General features: G+C 35.3%; 1 protein-coding gene and 1 long non-coding RNA gene across 2 annotated transcripts in view; one reads left to right on the forward strand and one right to left on the reverse strand.

Annotated features, from left to right (window-relative positions):
• Nucleotides 1-21,014, forward strand: part of LOC148946230 (uncharacterized) — a 309,809-nt gene that overhangs the window by 70,293 nt on the left and 218,502 nt on the right. The gene's annotated exons all lie outside the window — the stretch shown is intronic.
• LOC148946231 (uncharacterized) lies at nt 11,781-20,904 on the reverse strand. Its single transcript, XR_016142606.1, has 3 exons — nt 20,844-20,904; nt 17,508-17,671; nt 11,781-11,966 (listed from the first exon to the last, which is right to left on the reverse strand). It is a non-coding gene; the product is annotated as an uncharacterized LOC148946231 (long non-coding RNA).

The following is a 21,014-nucleotide window of genomic DNA, read 5'->3' on the forward strand; positions in this document are numbered from 1 at the left end:
TCACCGTACATGAATAATTAAAACAAAATTTGCATATTATATTTGGTTAAATGGCTTTCTCGAAACTTGTTTAATTTTATTTACGAACGTTTTTATTAGTAATAAATATACGTAACTTAGAATTAACTTACGTAACGAACTTCTATATTCATAAATTTTTAACACGTATATTAGGGGTTCGCCCCCTAGTCAATACTCTGCTCTTTAAACTATAGTTCGAATTTTTTTTCCAGTTCTTTAAAAATGACCTCTTAATCACAATCAGTTGATCAGTTGAAAAACTTGTTTTTTTTTATTTAATTCCTGATGTTTTTCTTTAATAATGCTGGGAAATCCGGCGCCCCCTTCATAGCAATGTCCCTTCCCCCATGAAAACTTCCTTCATTTAAAGATCCTTCCATATATCCCCCGACCCTCTCCTTCCCCCACCTACCATAAAAAATATCCTCTGAAAAAGTCTTTATACTTCACAATAACCAATAATATAGGTTATCTTTTAGTAAAGTTAATATCTTTAATCCATCCCCCTTGGGACTTTGGTGGATCAAGTCATCCTAAAAGACATTTTTATCATATTTTCGACCATGCTGAACAAAATGGCTATCTCAAAATTTTGATCGGGTGACTTTGGGAAAAAAATGAGCGTGGGAGGGGGCCTAGTTGCCCTCAATTTTTTTTGGTCAATTAAAAAGGGCAATATAAATTTAATTTTCCGTGCCAAGGAGCCCATCCACGTTATTCAAGGACCCAGGGGTAGTTACTAAAACCCCTGGGGAAAAAAAAAAAAAAAAAAAAAAAAAAATAAACACACAACCGTTATATTTATTAGGGCAAAAAATGTAAAATTAAACAGTTTTGTAGATAGGAGCTTAAAACCACAAAAGGAGGGTTCTCTGATACACTGAATATGATGGTGTGATTTTCATTAAGGTTCTATAACTTTTAGGGGTCTTTCCCCCTTTTTTCGAAAATCAGCCAAATTTTCTCAGGCACGTAACTTTTGATGGGTAAAATTAAACTTAATGAAACTTATATATTTGAAATCAGAATTAAAATCTGATGCTTTTGATGTATCTATTGGTATCAAAATCCCGTTTTTTAGAGTTTCGGTTACCATTGAGCCGGGTCGCTCCTTACTTACAGTTCGTTACCACGAACTGTTTGATCATTAGGCAACGCATTCCACACCTTAGAGCAGACTATATCAATAGAAAAATAAGATCTTATAGAAGATGCAGGAGGAATGTTAAGTTGATCTTTAGTTCTAATATTGTCGAGCCAATTGTCTACCAATCAAGGAGGCACACTTGTGCCTCTATAAAGAGGCGACCCACCACAATGTTAAGCGATTTTAGGTCCTAGAGGTCGCAGAGAGACGGCGGCAATCGCATTTTGTAGCCCAAGCTCAAACTAAGAAACTTGCAAAATTTCATCCTCCTCCGACTTTATCTTCATGGGGTAAACTGGGTCGGAAGTTTGGACCCTCCCACCACAGCCCCCCTTTAACGTTGTCCGATTGGGACAACTGAAATTTAGAGGTTAAGCTTTCCTAGGGCCCGGGAGCTTATCCTCGAAATTTCAGCTCAATCCGATCACTCCTTCCCTGTTTTCAAAAAACCAAATATAGCCACTTGAAATTCATTTCTTTTTTTTTTCTTAGCCACGCCTAGAGGCCACAGTTGGCAACGGATCCAGTTGAATGAGGACTCATTCGAAGCAGAATTCGACCTGTTAGGGCCTTTTGATATTTTCAGACCGAAAAAATTACCCCCCGAATTTACATTTACGAAAAACCTCGTTTTCCTATATTAGCCCATGTTAATTTTTCCCACCACAACCCCCCTTTAACGTTGTCTGATCTGGGTGAAATTTAGAGGATAAGCTTTCCTGGGACCTGGAAGCTTATCCTCGAAATTTCAGCTCAATCTGATCACACCTTCCCTGTTTTCCAAAAACCACATATCAAGATTTTTGGGAATTTGCTTGCGTCGAAAATAGCTCCAATTTGCTAAACAACTATTACTATTGTGTTTGTATAGTCCAGCGGCTGATAATCCAGACTCTCAGACGGAAAACCCAGGTTCGATTCACCATCAGAGCAACTTTTTTATATACTTTGAAAAGAAACTCAATTTCTTTTTTAAATTATTTGAAAAAAATTACGTTTTCTAAAGAGTTAAAGAGGCTGAGTTACAAGGTCGACCCTTAAAACGTACAGGGAATAGGAGGCACAGTTGGGGGGCTGTTAAAGAGGCTGAGTCACAAGTTCGAACCTTAAAACGTACAGGGATTAGGAGGCACCCAGTACGACGTGATTCGAGTATTCAGGAATTAAAAGCCTTAACACAAGAATGTTCAAGAGCGGGGGGTTTGGGGGCGGCAGCCCCCCAACTTTATCTCCTGACACGATCAGCTAACAGTTAGTCAAGCAATAATAAGTAATAAACTGTACAAAAACGTGCAGAAATTATTTGAAAAAAACTACGTTTTCTAAAGAGTTAAAGAGGCTGAGTTACAAGGTCGAACCTTAAAACGTACAGGGATTAGGAGGCACAGTTGGGGGGCTACCACCCCCAAACCCCCGCTTTCGCAGCCTTTAAATATAAAAAAAAATTTCTTTAAACTGAAAGTAAGGAGCGACATTAAAACTTAAAACGAACAGAAATTATTCCGTATATGAAAGAGGCTGTGCCCTCCTCAACGCCTCGCTCTTTACGCTAAAGTTTTTATTGTTTAAAAAAAGAGTTGTGAGAAAGTCAAACTTTAGCGTAAAGAGCGAGGCGTTGAGGAGGGCACAGCCTCTTTCATATACGGAATAATTTCTGTTCGTTTTAAGTTTTAATGTCGCTCCTTACTTTCAGTTTAAAGAAATTTTTTTTTATATTTAAAGGCTGCGAAAGCGGGGGTTTGGGGGTGGTAGCCCCCCAACTGTGCCTCCTAATCCCTGTACGTTTTAAGGTTCGACCTTGTAACTCAGCCTCTTTAACTCTTTAGAAAACGTAGTTTTTTTCAAATAATACAAGGAAAAGAAGTTTGGAAAAATAGAGAAGGTCCGGAAACGCAGCGTACTTGTCTAAAATGTGGTGAAATTGGTTTTGGGCTGGATCAATTTCCTGCGATGCCGGCGGCTTTCTCACATAAGGGGAGAAATTTTGAAAGAGGGTAATGATTGGCTACTTCGGAGGATTTTAAGTTCAGATTCACCACAAACAGTAGTAAGTGTGGTAAATTTTGCATTGAAAGGTATGAATGTTGATTAAGAGGATAGTGATTTTAGTATGTCTTCATTTTATTTATCCTTTTTCTTTTTTTTTGTTTTGTATATGGCTGTAAAAAGCTTTAATAATACATTATTATTATTATTATTTACACTATGAAGATCTGATATATTTTGAAACAAATTTGAAAAACACTCAGGTAATGAACAATCAGGCCATGATGAAATCGGTATGCAAAAAGAGCGAGTAATTTTATGTAAATTATCTGTTGAGTGTAAATCCCCATCTCCTATAAGTAAAAGCGCTTTATCATTAATTTATTCAATCTCTGAGTATGAATTTTAAATGTTGACATCCAAACTATTAAACAACAAGGCCATACCCAGGAGGGGTAGGGGTGTTTGACCCCCTCCTCCCCCGAAATGTTTGTCTGGCTCGTAAAAACATAACAAATATGGATGTAAACATTTTTTATGCGTTTTTTTTATTTTTTTGTGTATCTCCCCCCCTCCCCTGAAAAAAAATCTTTGAGTAAGCCCCCTCCCCCCCTCCGAAAAAAAATCCTGGGTACGGCCTTGTTGAGTAATATTTGAGATGGGATTAGATCAGAGGAAAATAAAGCAGGCGTAAAATGTTTTTGGAGAAAAAATGTTTAAGTTTATTTATCATACCCAAATTCCTCGAAACTTAAATATACAGCATTGACATGATGTTTTAAAGAAAGATTTTCATCAAGCAAAAGTACCAAGTATTTAGTGAAACCCGTCTCAGGTCTTCTGATCACGCCTCTCAATTTTGATAGCCCCCCCCCCCCACATCTGGGTGAGATTTTCCTGTTCGCGGAAAAACCAAATTTGTGATTTCAGAACATACATAACAAGCTTATTGGCATCCATTCAAATATAAAATCGATAAAAAGCTAATTGAAGCTTATTGCAAATTGAAGAAAGATCATCATCAGCTATTCCAATCGCTGTAATACTTTCTACTATTTTTATACTTCTTATCGAATGGCAAAGTGAATCCATCTTTAGATTAGAAGAGATTACCATAGACTGACTGAAAAATCTAACTTTTACAAAATTCAATTTTACTGGTGATAATCCAATCTATTTTCAAAATTATAGTTACGATCGACTGCGATAAATCAAAAAGCGGCTTGTTACATAAATTAAATTTTAAGGAAAGCGGAAAATAACCTAAAAATATCCTTATGGTTTTATTTTACTATTATTGAGGAAAATTCGAATTAAAGAAGATGTGTCTGAGGGATCAAAGATATAAAAAGGTAATTTTGATGCGATAAACACTGTTTCCCAACTAATTTTATAGGTGAGAAAAGAGAACAAAATACATTTTGGAAAAAAAAACACACTAAAACTTCTAAAGGATTTTCATCTAAAAACACTGATTAACACTGATTAAATCAATCAGCTGATAAAACTTTCTTGACTTGGGGCAGTTGGGCTTAAACGTAATTTACAACAAATATTCATATGACATCTTTTGATTGACGACACCTGAGATATTCGCTTTTCTCCTTTTGAGCTGTTTTTCGCTTTTCTCCTTTTGCTCAATTCTTTGTTTCTGCTTGAATTTAATAAATTTAGTTCAATTAATATTTTTTTAAACAAGTTTTCCTGGAGAAAGTAAAAAGCGAAGTTAAACCTTAAAACGGACAAAAATTACTGCTTCACAATCTACAACATATTTTTGAGAAAATGTTTCAAATAATCTGGCTTATGATATTTCTCTATATTTGTAGACTTTTGAAAAAATAGCACCTTACTGTAAACACAAAACGGACTTAACAAAACAGGATTGGAGGCAGAAAATAGTTTACAGAAAATAAAAGACTAATTTAGAAAGCTCTCAATATTCTTTTGACTTGCTTGACTTATGTCCCATCCGTCCTTGAAGGTCGTTTTGGGGCCTCTTCTTTAACCAGTTTATTGATATGCATCCTGTAGGTGCTTCTGTTGTCGGCCAGGCGGAGGAATTGTGGCAGGTTGTAGGGTGAGAAGTTTTCTTTCCATCTCTTCGGAGGGTGACCTCTGGGGGCGAGAACCGTGTACTCGTCCATCGAAGGTTATCTTCGGGAGAAGATATTTTTAAGGTGTTGATGGCCATCCCGAAGAGGTTGATAGACGAGTGAACGCTGTTAGCCTGGGATTGGAGGTCTTGAAGGGACTCGGTTATTAAGTCTATGTCATCGGAATATGCTAGTTTATCTATCACCACTCCTCCGACAAAGACGCCGGGTGGGTTGTCTTTGACTGAAAGGGCTGCAGATAGGAAGAGATTGAACAGCTCCGGTGATATTAGGCAACCTTGAAGCACTCCGGTAGAGGTTTTGAAGCTCTCGGTAAGTCCTTCTCCAGTCATGACGCGGCTTCTGAACTTCTTATACATGTCTTTGATCAGCGACATCAGGTTGGATGGGACGCCAAAGTGAAGAAGGATGTGTCATAGACCTTCTCTCCATATCAGATCGAAAGCTTGTTTAAAGATTATGAAAAGGTGGTAGATGCTGCGGCCAAATTCGCTATACTTTTCCATGATCTGCCTGACAGTGAATATCTCATCAATTGATGATCAATTAGGTCGGAAGGCGGCTTGGTATTTTGGAATTGACCAGTGAGGAAATGGCTTGTATACGCCCAAGCATGACTCTTGTGAGGATTTTTTCTGCATGGCTGGTAAGACTTATTGGGTGGTAGTTGTCGCAGACAGCTTTAGAGCCTTTCTTATGGATTATCGTGGCTTCGCACCAGGGTGAGGGGAAGTGACATATTTCCCAAGCAGCTGTGGCAATTTTGTGGTAAAGGTCAAGGAGGGGTTTGCAGTTTACTTTCAGTAGTTCGGGCTGGATTCATATTCATCATTAAAATTAAAGAAGTGGTTTCTTGGCTGGCTTCGGGACAGCGGTAAGCTACTCCTCTCTGTCCCTAGCAGGGGCCGACTGTATCTATTACCGATAGTGCGCCCTTTTGGTGTCCTGCAACACCAGCAACTTAACCCAGTGCTGGGGGAAAGTTTGTGATTGACGGAACGTATCCATACGCCGATGGGCCCTGCCCAGTGCACATTAGAGGGGTCATCCTCCTCCTCCGTCTGAATTTAAGGCCCCCAGACGAGAGTGCTCCAGCTATGTTTCAAGACCCCCCAGAGACTGGGTCCCCCCTTGGTCCGCGGCTCACTACCCATGAGGTACCCTACATATCTGCAGGGTGTTCCCCTATTCACCACCTGGGGACGCGCTGAGTGGTCTGGGGGAGACTCCTACTGAGAAGTGTTCCTCAGTAGGTACTCAATATCCTTTTACTAGCCATGAAGTCAATAAATTTTGCTACACAATTTTAATTCTCTAACAAAATCAATCAAGCTTAGTTTTCAGTAAAACGCTAGTTTTGACAAATTCTACAAATGCAGGGAAATTATTTGAAACAGTTTTTCAAAAATATATTACATAAACCTTGAAACAGTAATTTTTGTTCGTTTTAAGTTTCAATTTTGATCTTTACTCTCATCAGAATTTCTTTTTTTTAATTATTTTTTCGTTTTTTAGCTTTTAAAAGTATACACAATAAACGCTATAAAGAGACCATTGTCCTATTTAGGCGAAGAAACTACAAGTCAACATGAGTTTTTGCTAAAATGGGGTGTTAAATTTAGGTTTTAATTCGCATCCGTCTTAAACTTTCCCTTAAAAAAATCTACAATTTTTTTTATACAAAAACTCCATGGGGCATATTATCCTTGGCATCTTTGAGGAATTGTAGATAAAAATTTAATTATATATAAAATATTATCCTATACGAAATACATACAGATTTTAGAAGCCTGAAGTATATTAAAAGCACTTCACATGTGTAGTTGAGAGACTTCGCGGAAATTTGTCTTATTGTTAATCCAATTTTCTTGCCTCGATTCTAACCCTCTTTTGCATTGAAACACTAAAGTGTCTCCTTCTTCTTTCTTTTTCTTCTCCACTTGGGGGGGGGGGGGCGGTAGAAAGAGAATAACTATTTAAAATCTAGCTTTTTCAAGGGTTGAACCTCGAACCTAGATTACCGTGGCCATAACAAAGCGTCCAAACTACTAGACCGTCATGTGGGTCAAAAAATTTTAAGAGGATTCAATACCTTAAACATCATTTTGTGAGCCTCAACGTCGGCTGACTGTCTCAAAGGCAGAGGGCCCATTAGCGAATTCTACCAGGGGACAACTAATCATTAATATCTATTGAGAATTTGTGATTTGATTGAAAAGACAATGGAATTGTGTCGGCAAAGTTTTCAATCAAAGTAAATAGAAACACAAAAAATTCGAAGAGCTGTCAAATTCATCAAATGACGTTTCTTTTGAGGGGATTTTTGGAATTTTGACAGCAGGTATACTAGAAAATTTTCTGCTCCATTTCATCGATAAAACAAAATTTGCACTTCCTAATAATATAAGTTACTCTAAAGCAAAATATATCAATCTCCGGCACAAAACAAGAAAAGTTACAAGGTTTTTCTAAGGTTTTGGGGAAAGTAGATATTGGCTTTTAGTTTTCTGCTGTTCATTTGGATCGCTTATTCAAGCCATACAAGTTATGGCAAGACCGCCCAATCAATTCTAAGTAGTTTGGCCACACAAACTAAAAAAGGCCTTTAGTGGCCGAGATATGCTTATTCTTTATGATATCGAATCTCCTTAAATAATTTTGCTGTTCTGAATCACTCGTTTACTACGGGCAACAAATATTTGACAATAGGATAGCCAAGAATTTGAAGTTCTATCACCGTTCGATGCGCCATTTCTTCTGCTCTTTTCAATTATAAATCTACAAAAAGTGCGTTGATATGATCAAGAGCTTTGAATTGAGGCTTTAAAGATCTCCCTACGATATTGCAGTTGCCTGCTAGTTCCAGTGGCGGTAATTGGAGAGGAGGGGCCAGGGGACCTTTGCCCCCAAGATGTTTTTCCACATCTATATTTTAGAAAATACCTATTTTTGAGTATTTTCGTTGAAAAATGTACCTTTTTGCTCTATTCGTTGAAACAATTGAAAACCCACATATTCCCCCACCTTTAGATATTGAAAAATACATCCACCCCCTGAATTTTCTTGAATTGGTACCAATAGCCTAGCCACTAGAACTAGATGGGCCTGTTAGTCAGCAGACAATTTTAGAAACTTATTAAGGGGGTCGGGAGGGGAGTATACAATAGGTGGGATTCTAAACCTCAGGTTTAGGGTTTTCAACCATAGATATTATGATAGTACCTTTATCATGCTATCCAGCCTATCCACTTTAGGTGGCACCCAAAGTGCTATTTTTGGGCGCCATATGGCACTTTATGATGACGCTATCAAGTTGAATTTTAAAAAGCACCTATAGATATAAAATAGTTAAGGTTGTCCATGATGGTCCGGTACCACTAGTGGCAGAGGAAAAAAACAAGAAAAAAGAAAAGACACATTAGTGCTTTCCATGCATAGTTACTTCCCTCTATTTCAAAGGGGGGGAGGAGGCTGTAATTCCGAAGTATCAGTTTTTCAGCCATGGTGACTCCAGCGATGTACTTTTCATTTCCATAATTTTCGAACGGTTTTAGGCTCTTTTTCAAAATTCCTATAAATTTTGTTTTCGTAATAATATTTTATTATTAAAATCAATCCAAATAATAGTCATCCTTCCTGAATCAGCTAGAAATTACAATTTTTTCTCACTAGACAGTGGTTCTTTGCAAGACGTTTTTTTAAGCTGTTGGTTACTCTGGGCCGTGGCTCAATTTTTAGTAGGTTGCAGCTACCGCTGGAGCTATGATGCCATTGACTTTTGCGTCAGAAAAACTCAGCACCCAGAGCAAAACTGCTTTAGAGTGTAGTTAAAAAAAGAAAAAAAAAACCTTTGAAACCCAAAGGATGATTTTCTGTGCAAATATTAACATGGAAGTAACAACCTGTAGGCACTAGCCCGCTAAAATATAGCGTTCTATCAGGTAGAAGGGGAACGTGTTTCTGCTTGTTTTGAAGAGAAACTATTTTGATTTAGGATTATCGAATATGCTTTTAAAAATATTCTTAATGAAAAATACTATAAGTTCTACAAGAATAAAAGAACCGTCTTTCTATTTTCTAAGTTTCTTTTGCTCCCGCTCAATACAGAAAATCTCTAAAATGTAGTCTTAAAAAATAAGTCTTTACTGTTTTTCCCCTCTCTGAAAAAACAACAACAAAAAAAAAAAAAAAAAAAACAATAATATTCAGCTGCTATATAAAACCCATATTTTGCGTGTATGAACGTGATATACATAAAATGTTATAATTAATCATTAATAATTGTTCGAAAAAGATTCTACAGTACTTGGATTACCATAAATACTTCTCAACTCATTGAAAAAAGATCAGATATTATTCTTCAAAATTGTGCTGTTAAAATGCGATTGCAATTTTACGTAATGACTCCATATAGTTTTGGATTTTGGAATGAGTCATGTGGGTGTTTCGGAGATTAAAAGTCATACTTTTCGAAACAGCGTATACTGCTTCACTATGAAAACACTATGAGAAGGTCAGGCCCAGATAAGAAGAGTTAAAAGAAAACATCTAATTTATGCGAAATTTGGTTTTCCTTACAAAACTTTTGCCCTTTCGTTTTGTTTTAAATTGGAATTTCTGATTTAAAAATATTTCTGAAAGCCAAGTTAAAATATTGGGACTATAGGCTACATGTACTGTTTCCACTGTGTGGCCTACTGTGGTGGCCTACTGTTTTTCTCGTTGTCTAAAATAATGTTTATTTCATATGACGTAGGTATTTTCGAGGGGCCACAGTGCCTTTCCATGACGCACAAATTACAGCTGTTGATGACGGTCACTGTATATGTGATCGAAATATCCAAAATTTTCTGTTATTGTTTTTTCACTTTCTTATAAAAGGATTTATCTCTATTTGAACCGTTATTTATATTTCGTTAATTTTTTTGAAAATTTTTTGTAGTTTAGTCTAAGAAACCATTTCATTGTGTTAACGGCGAAAGATGTATGAATTAAGTTAACCTTTTCACTGATTTGCTTGGTCTATTTTTCATCAAACCCAGACGAGAATCATAACATAGTGTAGATAAATATTTGCGCAAGGAGCAGCGCAATTTTACGCTCCAGCAAACTGAAGTTCGTATGAAATGGTATATACTAATTTCCATGACTTTAAAAAACAACTTAGAGCAAATTAGAAAAAAAAACATTCTTCTTTGTTCTTATGTTGAAGCTCTGTCACGTTTACAAAAATGTGATTATGCCAATAAAAAAAAGAACATACAAACAAACTAGCCGACTTTACAGGAAATAGTATAATTACGCAAGCAGGGAAATTTATCCTCTTGTGTGCAAATACAAACACCAGATTGTATGGTGTTTATACAATCTGGAAGTGAGATGAACATTTTGAGACTTCTGGAAGTGAGATGAACATTTTGAGACTTTCATCTTCTTCATGAAGGTGTTCTGGTGTTTGCAAATACAAACACCAGATTGTATGGTGTTTATGCAATCTGGAAGTGAGATGAACATTTTGAGACTTCTGGAAGTGAGATGAACATTTTGAGACTTTCATCTTCTTCATGAAGGTGTTCTGGTGTTTGCAAATGCAAACACCAGATTGTATGGTGTTTATGCAATCTGGAAGTGAGATGAACATATTGAGACTTCTGGAAGTGAGATGAACATTTTGAGACTTTCATCTTCTTCATGAAGGTGTTCTGGTGTTTGCAAATGCAAACACCAGATTGTATGGTGTTTATACAATCTGGAAGTGAGATGAACATTTTGGGACTTCTGGAAGTGAGATGAACACTTTGAGACTTTCATCTTCTTCATGAAGGTGTTCTGGTGTTTGCAGATACAAACACCAGATTGTATGGTGTTTATACAATCTGGAAGTGAGATGAACATTTTGAGACTTTCATCTTCTTCACATGAACTCTTTGGCGAGTATTTTTTCACAAAGCTAATTTACAAATAGGCTGGTTACTAGTAGAAACAAAACTAGTAGTCGAGACTATCCAAAAAAATATAGTTACAGAATTTCATTTTAAAAGAAAACATAGCATATTTCGTTTCTCATCTCAAAAGCGCCAACGAATAGTCAATTAATAGATAAAGGTGTAAAACATTGTTTGAAAGCTACATAAAATAATGTCTATAATGCCAACTGAGAAGGGTGTAACAAGGAATGGGTTTCCACACCTCCCTTCCTCGTTTCCTAATTGGACATATTTGTCTGTACGGTTATAGAGATAGAGAGATTACTTTTGTATAATTCTGGGTAAAATGTGTGCTTTCATTTCATTAGTTTACTCTTAACACCTGATTGGTTCCTGGGGGAAATTTTACAATAGTAAAAAGAACGAGAAGTTTTAAAACCCCCCATGTTGTTTATAAATAGTGTTTCTATTTCTCTATGGTCTTCCAGTTGAGTAATGACGGAAGTTCAACATGACTATTTAGTATTATTACCTTCACCGACAAAAGGGGAAATTTAGGCGACAAATACCCTAGCCAACAGAGACATGAAAATGAATTTAATTGCTAACATCAAAACACTTCACAGCTTCGTTTTTCAGATGTGGATCTAGAGGATGACTTTCCAGGCAGTGCCAATTTTTCCAGCTAGAGCCAATTCACCAGCATGGCTAATAGGTTGTTAAGCTTTACGGTTGAATCCATCAAATGGCTTAGACATATAATAGCCCCTGAAAAATGTACGAACATAAAAGACTGACGAATTTAATTCATCTTTATTACATTATATTTATTCTTTCGTGAAAAACTAACTGAAATATTTTTCAAAACTTGATTGGAAGTTGCAATAGGTGAAATCATTGTTAGGTACTTGGGCTTTATATTGGCAGTTACAAGGAAACCAGTCACGAAAAATCCGTTTTTGACGGGTTAATTCAATACACCACTATAGAGTAATGTACATGTATAGTGTGGTTTTCGTTTCGCATACGATATTTAAACTGTTGTTTTTTGGGGTCTAGGGTAGGGGGAGGTACCTAAGTTAGATTAGGTTATGTATTTAATATATGCTAAGCTTTACCCCCCACATCCACTCCTAATGTGCAAATGTATAGCCCAAATTTGCTTATAAACTATTATATATTCATCCTATTTTATTTTATTTCATTAGCATTAACCAAACTTGACTTTTTAGAAATGCCCATATAATGCCCAAGTACCCATTGTTTAAAGAAGAGAAGAGTTTCCGATGAAGCCTTGTATTTGTAATTTCAAACGAACCAGTTGTGTTTTCTTTAGAATTATAATTTGCACGAGGAGTCAGTTATCATTTATCGAATTATCATTCTTTTTATAAACATTAATATTCTTCAGAAAAGAAAAAATGGTTGCCTTTTTATTAGTAAAAAGGCCTCCTTTTTTACTTTATAAAAAAGTGTTGCCTAATCTCATACTCTTTATACAGACCACATGGAATAAAAGAAAGCTAAAAATGATTTATTTGAAAAAAAAAAGCAAAAAGGAGGCAGTAAATACTCCAAGATGGGCTCAAGACCCTTCCCCTCTCTACCTTCTAGATAAATTCTGAAAAAAAAGAGCGAGGTATTGAAGAGGGGACAGCCCCTTTCATATACGGAATAATTTCTGTTCGTTTTAAGTTTTAATGTCACTCCTTACTTTCAGTTAAAAAAACTTGTTTTTTTATTTAATTTGCATCAAAAGATAAACTAATTGAATTTCGATTTTTATTAAAAAATATTAAAGATTTAAATTTACCCAATTATGTATAATAGAATGAAGATTTGCTATTAATAAACTTAAATAATCAGTCTATTTTATTCTTTGTTCTTTACCATGCATTGGATTTAGCGAAAAATAATAAAAAAATAATAATGAAAATGTACGAAAAATGTACGAACATAAAAGACTGACGAATTTAATTCATCTTTATTACATTATATTTATTCTTTCGTGAAAAACTAACTGAAATATTTTTCAAAACTTGATTGGAAGTTGCAATAGGTGAAATCATTGTTAGGTACTTGGGCTTTATATGGGCAGTTACAAGGAAACTAGTCACGGAAAACCCGTTTTCGACGGGTTAATTCAAGACAACGCTATAAAGTAATGGAATGCATAGCGGGGCTTTCATTGCGTATACGATATTTAAACTGTTACTTTTTGGGGTTAGGGGGAGAAAAAGGTACCTAGGCTAGATTAGGTTACGTATTTGATATATGCTATGCTTTATCCCCCCCCCCTAATGTGCAAATATATAGCCCAAATTTGTTTATAAACTATTATATATTCACCCTATTTTATTTTATTTCATTAGCATTAACCAATCTTGACTTTTTAGAAATGCCCATATAATGCCCAAGTACCCATTGTTTAAAGAAGAGAAGAGTTTCCGATGAATCTATGATGAATCTTATTCCGATGAATCTTATTTTATCAATCTATGCTGGGGTTTTTTTCATAGAATTTTATTTTACATTTTTTACTAGCTGGAACACCTTTTTTATATTAATTCTTTTTTCTCTCTTTCAACTTCAGCATGGTTTAATGGTGATCTGTCCGAAGATATATTCCCCAAAATGTCACTCTAGTTTTAGAGGGATACAATTTTCATTTTACGAATTAGAAAGTTTCAAATATGCGAAAAGAAAAAACTCATATGTAATGAGATAATCGACAAAAAAACACAACTAAAACACGGTTTCTTTTTCAAATGGCTGAATTTTACTTCTTTGTGAAGTCTATGGCTGAATTTTACTTCTTTGAGAAGTCTATGGCTAAATTTTACTTCTTTGTGAAGTCTAAATTAGAAACTAACGGTTTACGTAATTAGAAGGTAAAAAAAAACATTTTGTTGAAATTACAACCATTATAGAAATTGGTGCTTGAGAGTTTTTTTGCAAGCGGTAGATTACAGTAAGGGTCAAAAGTAAGTTCTGATATCACAATTGCCAAATATAAAAATAAGAGAATCATAACCAGTGAAAACTAAGAAGCACTGCAAACTCACAGAAGAGTGCTTCTGCACTGCAAGAAGCACTGCAAACAGAGCACAGGTCTCTGGCTGAGACCTGTACTCAGATTTACACCAAACCGTCCTCAGTGCAAAAATAATAAAAAACAGTCTGAAGTCTGTGAATCGAAACAAAACATAAACCTTCGAAAAAGCGATACATGTTTTCTGGGAGCATTGTGGTCTATTCCCCCAGATACTACCCTTTTCTATAATCTGCCTGTTTATAATTATTTGACAGGTTGGGTCCCCTCCCCCTTCCATAAAAGCAAAATAACAAGTCATACGTAATGTGAAATCTAGACAGGTTTCGGGAACAGAATATAGACTCAATCAATGCATAGATGTTACCGCAACACTAAGCCACCTGAGGCCAACTCAACTGCATACGCTCCTCCTCTACGACAACGCAGTAAAAACTGATTTCTTATTAAACTTTTAAACCCCTCCCAATTAAATTTTTGATTCTAAAAAATCGCCTCAATTCAAAAAGAAAATTCACCTTTTGGGAAGCATACAGAGACGTTTTCATGAGGGAATTTTTCTCGTGGTCCGGGGGGGGGGGGTCGGAGGAGGGGGTTACATGGGAGGATTTTTTCATGGGGGAAGAAACATTTCTATGAAGGGGCGCCGGATTTTCCAGCATTATTTAAAAAACGATCATAAATTAAATTAAAAAAAACAAGTTTTTTCAACTAAAAGTATGGAGCATCATTAAAACTTAAAATGAACAGAAATTATTACGTATATGTGGGGGTTCTCCCCTAGCCAGTACCTCGCTCTTTACGCTAAAGTTTTTTTTTTAGTACTTTCAAAAGAGCTCTCTATTCTAATTAAACGGCCTTTGTGATTCAGGGGTTTGTGTTTCGAACAAAATTTGAACTTTAGCGTAAAGAGCGAGGTATTGACTAGGGGGTGAACCCGATCATACACATAATAATATCTGTTCTTTTAAAATTTTAATGTTGCTCCTTAGTTTCAGTTGAAAAAACTTGTTTTATTATTTAATCAAACAGTTCGTGGTAACGAACTGTAAGTAAGGAGCGACCCAAGCTCAATAGTAACTGAAACTCTAAAAAACGGAATTTTGATACCAATAGATACATAAGAAGAATCAGATTTTAATTCTGATTTCAAATATATAAGTTTCATCAACTTTAGTCTTACCCATCAAAAGTTACGCGCCTGAGAAAATTTGCTTGATTTTCGAAAATAGGAGGAAACACTCGCAAAAAGTCATAGAACCTTCATGATAATCACAATACCAGATTCAATATATTAGAGAACCCTACAGCAGCAATTTCCAATTCTGGTATCCGGAAGAGTGAATTTTAACATTTTTTGCCAGCAAAAGGATCTCGGATGTATGTTTATTTGTTGTTGTTTTTTTTCCAAGGACAATTTTATCAACCCAGTGGTCCCAGAACATCGCGAAAGGGCTCATTCGAACGGAAATTGAAATTTCCAGGGCTCTTTTTAAGTGACCATAAAATGGAGGGTAACAGGTCACATCCCACGCTCATATTTTTCCCAAAGTCACCCGATCAAAATTTTTAGATAGCCATTTTGTTCAACATGGTCGAAAATATAATAAATATGTCTTTTAGGATGACTTAATCCCCCAAAGCCCCTGGGGGGAGGGCTGAAATTTAGAAACTTTATCCATAAAACTTTACCCCAAATATATATTTCAAATACATATATTACCCCAACTATATATATATATATATATATATATATATATATATATATATATATATATATATATATATATATATATATATATATATATATATATATATATATATATATATATATATATATATATATATATATATATATATATATATATATATATATATATATATATATATATATATATATATATATATATTAGGCTAAAGACAAATGGGACCCGGGGAGCCCTTTTTGGCAAGCACTATGGGTGTCCGATTTTCGTCGGAACTTTAGCATATAATAAACTCAATAAGAGCCGAGAGTAAATATTTTTTTTTTCTTGTCTGATTGTACTACCTCATGTGCATGAGTATGAATTACGGAAATACAAAATTCTTATTTTTAACAGAATATCCTTATGGAAATAAATGGTTGATACCCTCGCTCTCCATACTAAAGCTTTTTAGTACTTTAAAAAGCTTCTTATTCTAATTAAACGGCCCTTGTGTTTCAGGAGACGTTCTTAAAGAGCTAATACAAAGTCAGACTTCAGCGTAAAGGCCGAGGTATTGAGGAAGGGCAGCCCCCTCTTATATCGAATATATTCTGTTCGTTTTAAGTTTTAATATTGCTCTTTACTTTCGGTTGCAAAAACTTTTTTTTTATCTCTGATCGTTTTTAAAATAATGCCAGGAAATCCAGCTCACCCTCCATGGAAAACTCCCTCACGAAAATTCCTCCATGGAAAGTTCCTCCCATGTGAAATTTCCCAGAAAATTCCCATGGACAAATTGACCCACGCTGAAAATTCCTCCGGAAAATTTCCTGCGGACAATTGCTTCTGGAAAGTTCTCCTTAGCCAGCTTTCATTTGAAAAAAAAAGACTTGTTGTTTTTATTTAAGTTCTGATTGTTTTTCAAATCCAACCCCCTCCCCACGGGAATATCCTCCTGACAATTCCCCCCCCCCCCCCCATATCTTCACATCTAAAATTGAGTCTCTAAGGGGAAGAGAAAGACAAAAGAATCTAGGAATTCTGGCAAATTCATCCGTACAAATTCTCTTGGAAAGTTCACCACCGGAAATTCCCTCCCCACAGAAAATTTTTCACATGGAAAATCCCGCCCCTCCCGCACAAAATTTCCCCCGCTCCCAAAAACGCCTGTATACATGCCAATTACGAAAACTATATGCAAACAATGGGCAAATTTCATGACTTACAGCCCTTTCTCCAGGGGCTATGGGGGGGTCATGTTATCTCCAGAAGCATAGTTACCGGACCTTTCAACTATGCTGATGAAGATGCTTGTCTCAAATTTTCATCAGATAACCTTGAGGAAAAAGGGGCATGGGAGGGGGGCTAGTTTCCCTTCAATGAGCGGACAAGTGTTTTGTGGATGAACTTTGTGGAGAACTTTATTAACTTTATTGACGCCGTGACATCCTTGCATAAAGTAACTGACGGTCTTTCATTACGAAAACATTCAATTACGATTAAATTGCCGCTGGGAGCTATTGAAAATTCTTCAATAGGTGGAGTAAAAAAAAAGAAAAAAAAAATTACCTTATTGGAAACATTGGCCACATTCCTGGTTTTATTAGATTTTGGCTAAAAAACTCGTCCATGATTCACTAATTTGGCAATGCTTTAGTGTCCTTGCTATGCTTTTGTTATTGGATTCCTCAACCAGATAAAAACTCGTTATACATGTTCGCTGAGCTTTTCGTCTAAAAAATTAATATAAATTGGCCAGGGTTTAATTATGGGTTCCTGCTTCTGTGTTTTTAAGGGGCTAGTTACTTGACATTTTTAAGTACACGTAAAGCTGGGCGGGCCTATGGTTAGAAAGCAAAATACGTTAGCAAACTTCGAAGGAATAGAACGGTTTCAGGAACAGAGTATGCTTCAGGCAGAATTTATTAGCGTCTTTTTAAAATAGTGTGTTAAAAGGGATGCTACAGAACCTGACCAAAGCTAACTATCATTTGTCATTAATTGAATAAAAAGAAAAAAAGGTACTTACGTATTATCCAGAATACACTCGAGAAGTGAAGCTAGGTTAATCTTAATGACATATACCAAAATTTGATGAAACTATAATACTTTAGAAACAAATTTAAGGAAACTGCAACCAAAAATTATGGAAAGCAGGTCGCCCAGAAAGCATTATATTAAATACCTAACCTAAGCACATCTATATATTAAATACTTAATTAAAATATACCTGGGACGTACTTTATTTCACGAAAAGAAAAGGCTAAATATAAGTGAATGCGAAAAAAAGAAAAACAGTTTGCTCAGATCGAACAAAGCAAACTTTTGAGTGTGTTCTGGATAATGCGTAAGTACTGGAAAAAAACAACAGCAGATGATTTTCCAAAGAAAATACCTCTTATTTTCTTGAAAAAAAGAAATACGGACCTGCTAACTCAAAACAGCGTTTGAACATAAGAGTTAAAAAGTCTACAAGGTATTTTTAACAGTATCGTTTTGTCAGAATTGCCCCGTAAGGTTTTCTTTAGTCCCACCTCCTCTGCTTTTACAGCTACTAATTTCTTGACTTTGCAACCCCCATGCCTTCTGAAGACCAGGACAAAATTTTCGCTTTACTGAAAACTAAATTTTTGCTTTAAAAGTTTTTACTTTTTTTTACATTCATAGATAAAAAAAAATCAAAACTTTAAGGAATAAAGATCAGTATATGTCAATTAAACTGACAATACAAGGTCATTTGTTTGTTTGTTTTTCTTTATTTTTAGCAAAGCACAAATTATGTTCTGGTCTTGAGAAGGCATGAAGGTTACCGGCCCTACGCATGTTAATTTTTGCTCGTTTTGAGTTTGACTCGTTTCTTTATTGTTATTTATACTTACCTAGGTATTCATTTATTTATTGACGGAGATTCGTGGTTGTTTTATCCACGGCGGACAACTTAAATTTGTTTACAATCATTCTTAGCTAAATGGAGCTCTTTACTTTTCTTTGAAAAATTTTTCTTTTTGGAAAAAGTGTTTTAAATTAATTTCTGTTCGTTTTTTATTGACATAATCTTTTTCATGGAAAAAAAAATATTTTATATTTTTTCAGTTTTTTTTTTGTACAAGAATCCATAGTTTGGTTTGCTATTTGTATGTTGGAGAAACTTTTTCAACAATTTTTAATCCTGACACAAAAAGTAGGCTATTTTTTAATTTAATTTTATAACTCCTGAAGTTGACCTGAAAAATAGACCTTAACATAATGCTCAAGAGATTCTATCTTAACTCTGTGACAACCTGTAATACTTACACTTTTTTCATTCATTATAATTATAAGAGCAGAAACAGTGATTGTAGAAGCCCCAGAGGCTTCAACTTAATACCCTCACTCGTTCTTGATATATCACTGAGGTTTCTTATTGGTAACCAAAAACACAATGCGTTTCGATTTAGTTTAAAGCAACATTTAGTTTTAAAAAATAATGGGCCAATTGAATAATTGTGGGGGGTTGACATGCCCAATATCCCTAAAGACATAATTGCTGGACCGCTCTACTATATGCTGAACAAACACTTAATAGCAACTGTTATCAACTCTGATGTATATATTATAAAACTCCTTGTTTTTAGAGTTTCAGTTAATATTAGCACGAGTCGGTCCTTACTTTCAGTTCGTTATCGAGAACTGTTTGATTTAGGATGCCGAGAAATAGATGCTACTTTATTTGGGAAGCGTCTCCAAAGAAAGCAAAATCGAAACATTAAACTATGTAAACTAATGGCTGATAGTGCGTGAACCCTTTCTGTGTTTCATGGACGAAGAATTCCTTAGCCCTATTTCTCTTCATTCCGTTGATTTCAGTATCCAGAGCAACTTAATTTTTTTTGCTGCAAATATTTTTCTCAATGGTTTTTATTCAAAAAGGAACTATTGCGCCAACACTTTTCTAAAAAAGAATCCACTCTTAATTTAAACTTTTTAATGAAGCAATATTTTTTGTATACAGAAACCTTGCTGTTAATAAAAAAACAAGCAATTTAAAATAAGGATGAAATCTAATTTGTAATTTCACCTGCACTAGTATATAATTTGATGTTCTAATTTTTCTTTGGAACTGATCCTGAGTAAAGGACCTATCTGGGTGAGGGGATAGCCCGGAATACTAAAGTTTACCCCAATCTCAGAAGCTCTCTTAATTTGGCACTATTTTGCCACTTTTGAGCCATGCAGGAGGCTTGAATCCCCTGGTAATCCACTCAATGACATACACCTAAGATAAAAATAAATACTATTTCTACAAACAAATGAAAAAATAGCCGAAAAAACTTCCCTAATTTTCTCGAATTTGACCTGATCTGAAGTTTGATGTTTTTTGAACTATTTGAGCATGCGTATCTTCGGTTTGAAAACCCACTTTAAAAACACGCACAAAAAAAATGTATATAAAAAAAAACGAATAACTTGATATCATGTAGACTAATATTTGTTTAGCGGAGGAATCAGGGTTTTCCGTGTTTTTGAGTATTTTTCCTTCTCTGTAATTAGTGCAACTTTTGGTTTTCCTGGGTAGGGGGCATGTGCTGCCCCTTGATTGTCTGCAAGGTAGTGGGATCCTTAATCGGAAATAAAAGCTTTGCTATAGTTCTGGATAGATATCTAAATTTTCAAATCGTTACGACTATTATTCTAATAGCGGTTAGATAATTGTTTACCCCGTCCCCCCCCCCAAAAAAAAACAACAACAACAAAAGAATCCTACATGGGCTACAGTCTATCAGGTATCTTATCATTTTCTGACCTATTTTGACAAAAAATCCGATCTAAATAGCCCTTCTAATCTTTAATTTGAGTAAAATAATCAATTTTGACGTTATTCTTTGAATACTTTCGAAATCTGTTTTCTTACAAAGATGGACTCACCCTTTTAACGTCACATCACGATTGGATAAACATTGCCACTTCTAGTCTTCTTCGGCTGAATTAGCACTGAGAAATTCTTTCTGAAACCGTTTACATGGCGCTAACGGAGGAAGTTTTTTGTTCAACCAATGAGAGTTGTTAAACATGTTTTTATTTTGGTGTCGGTCTTTC

The sequence above is a fragment of the Artemia sp. Qi Xiang Cuo genome, chromosome 12 (genome assembly GCF_049724085.1).
Source record: "Artemia sp. Qi Xiang Cuo chromosome 12, ASM4972408v1, whole genome shotgun sequence".
Taxonomy (NCBI): domain Eukaryota; kingdom Metazoa; phylum Arthropoda; class Branchiopoda; order Anostraca; family Artemiidae; genus Artemia; species Artemia sp. Qi Xiang Cuo.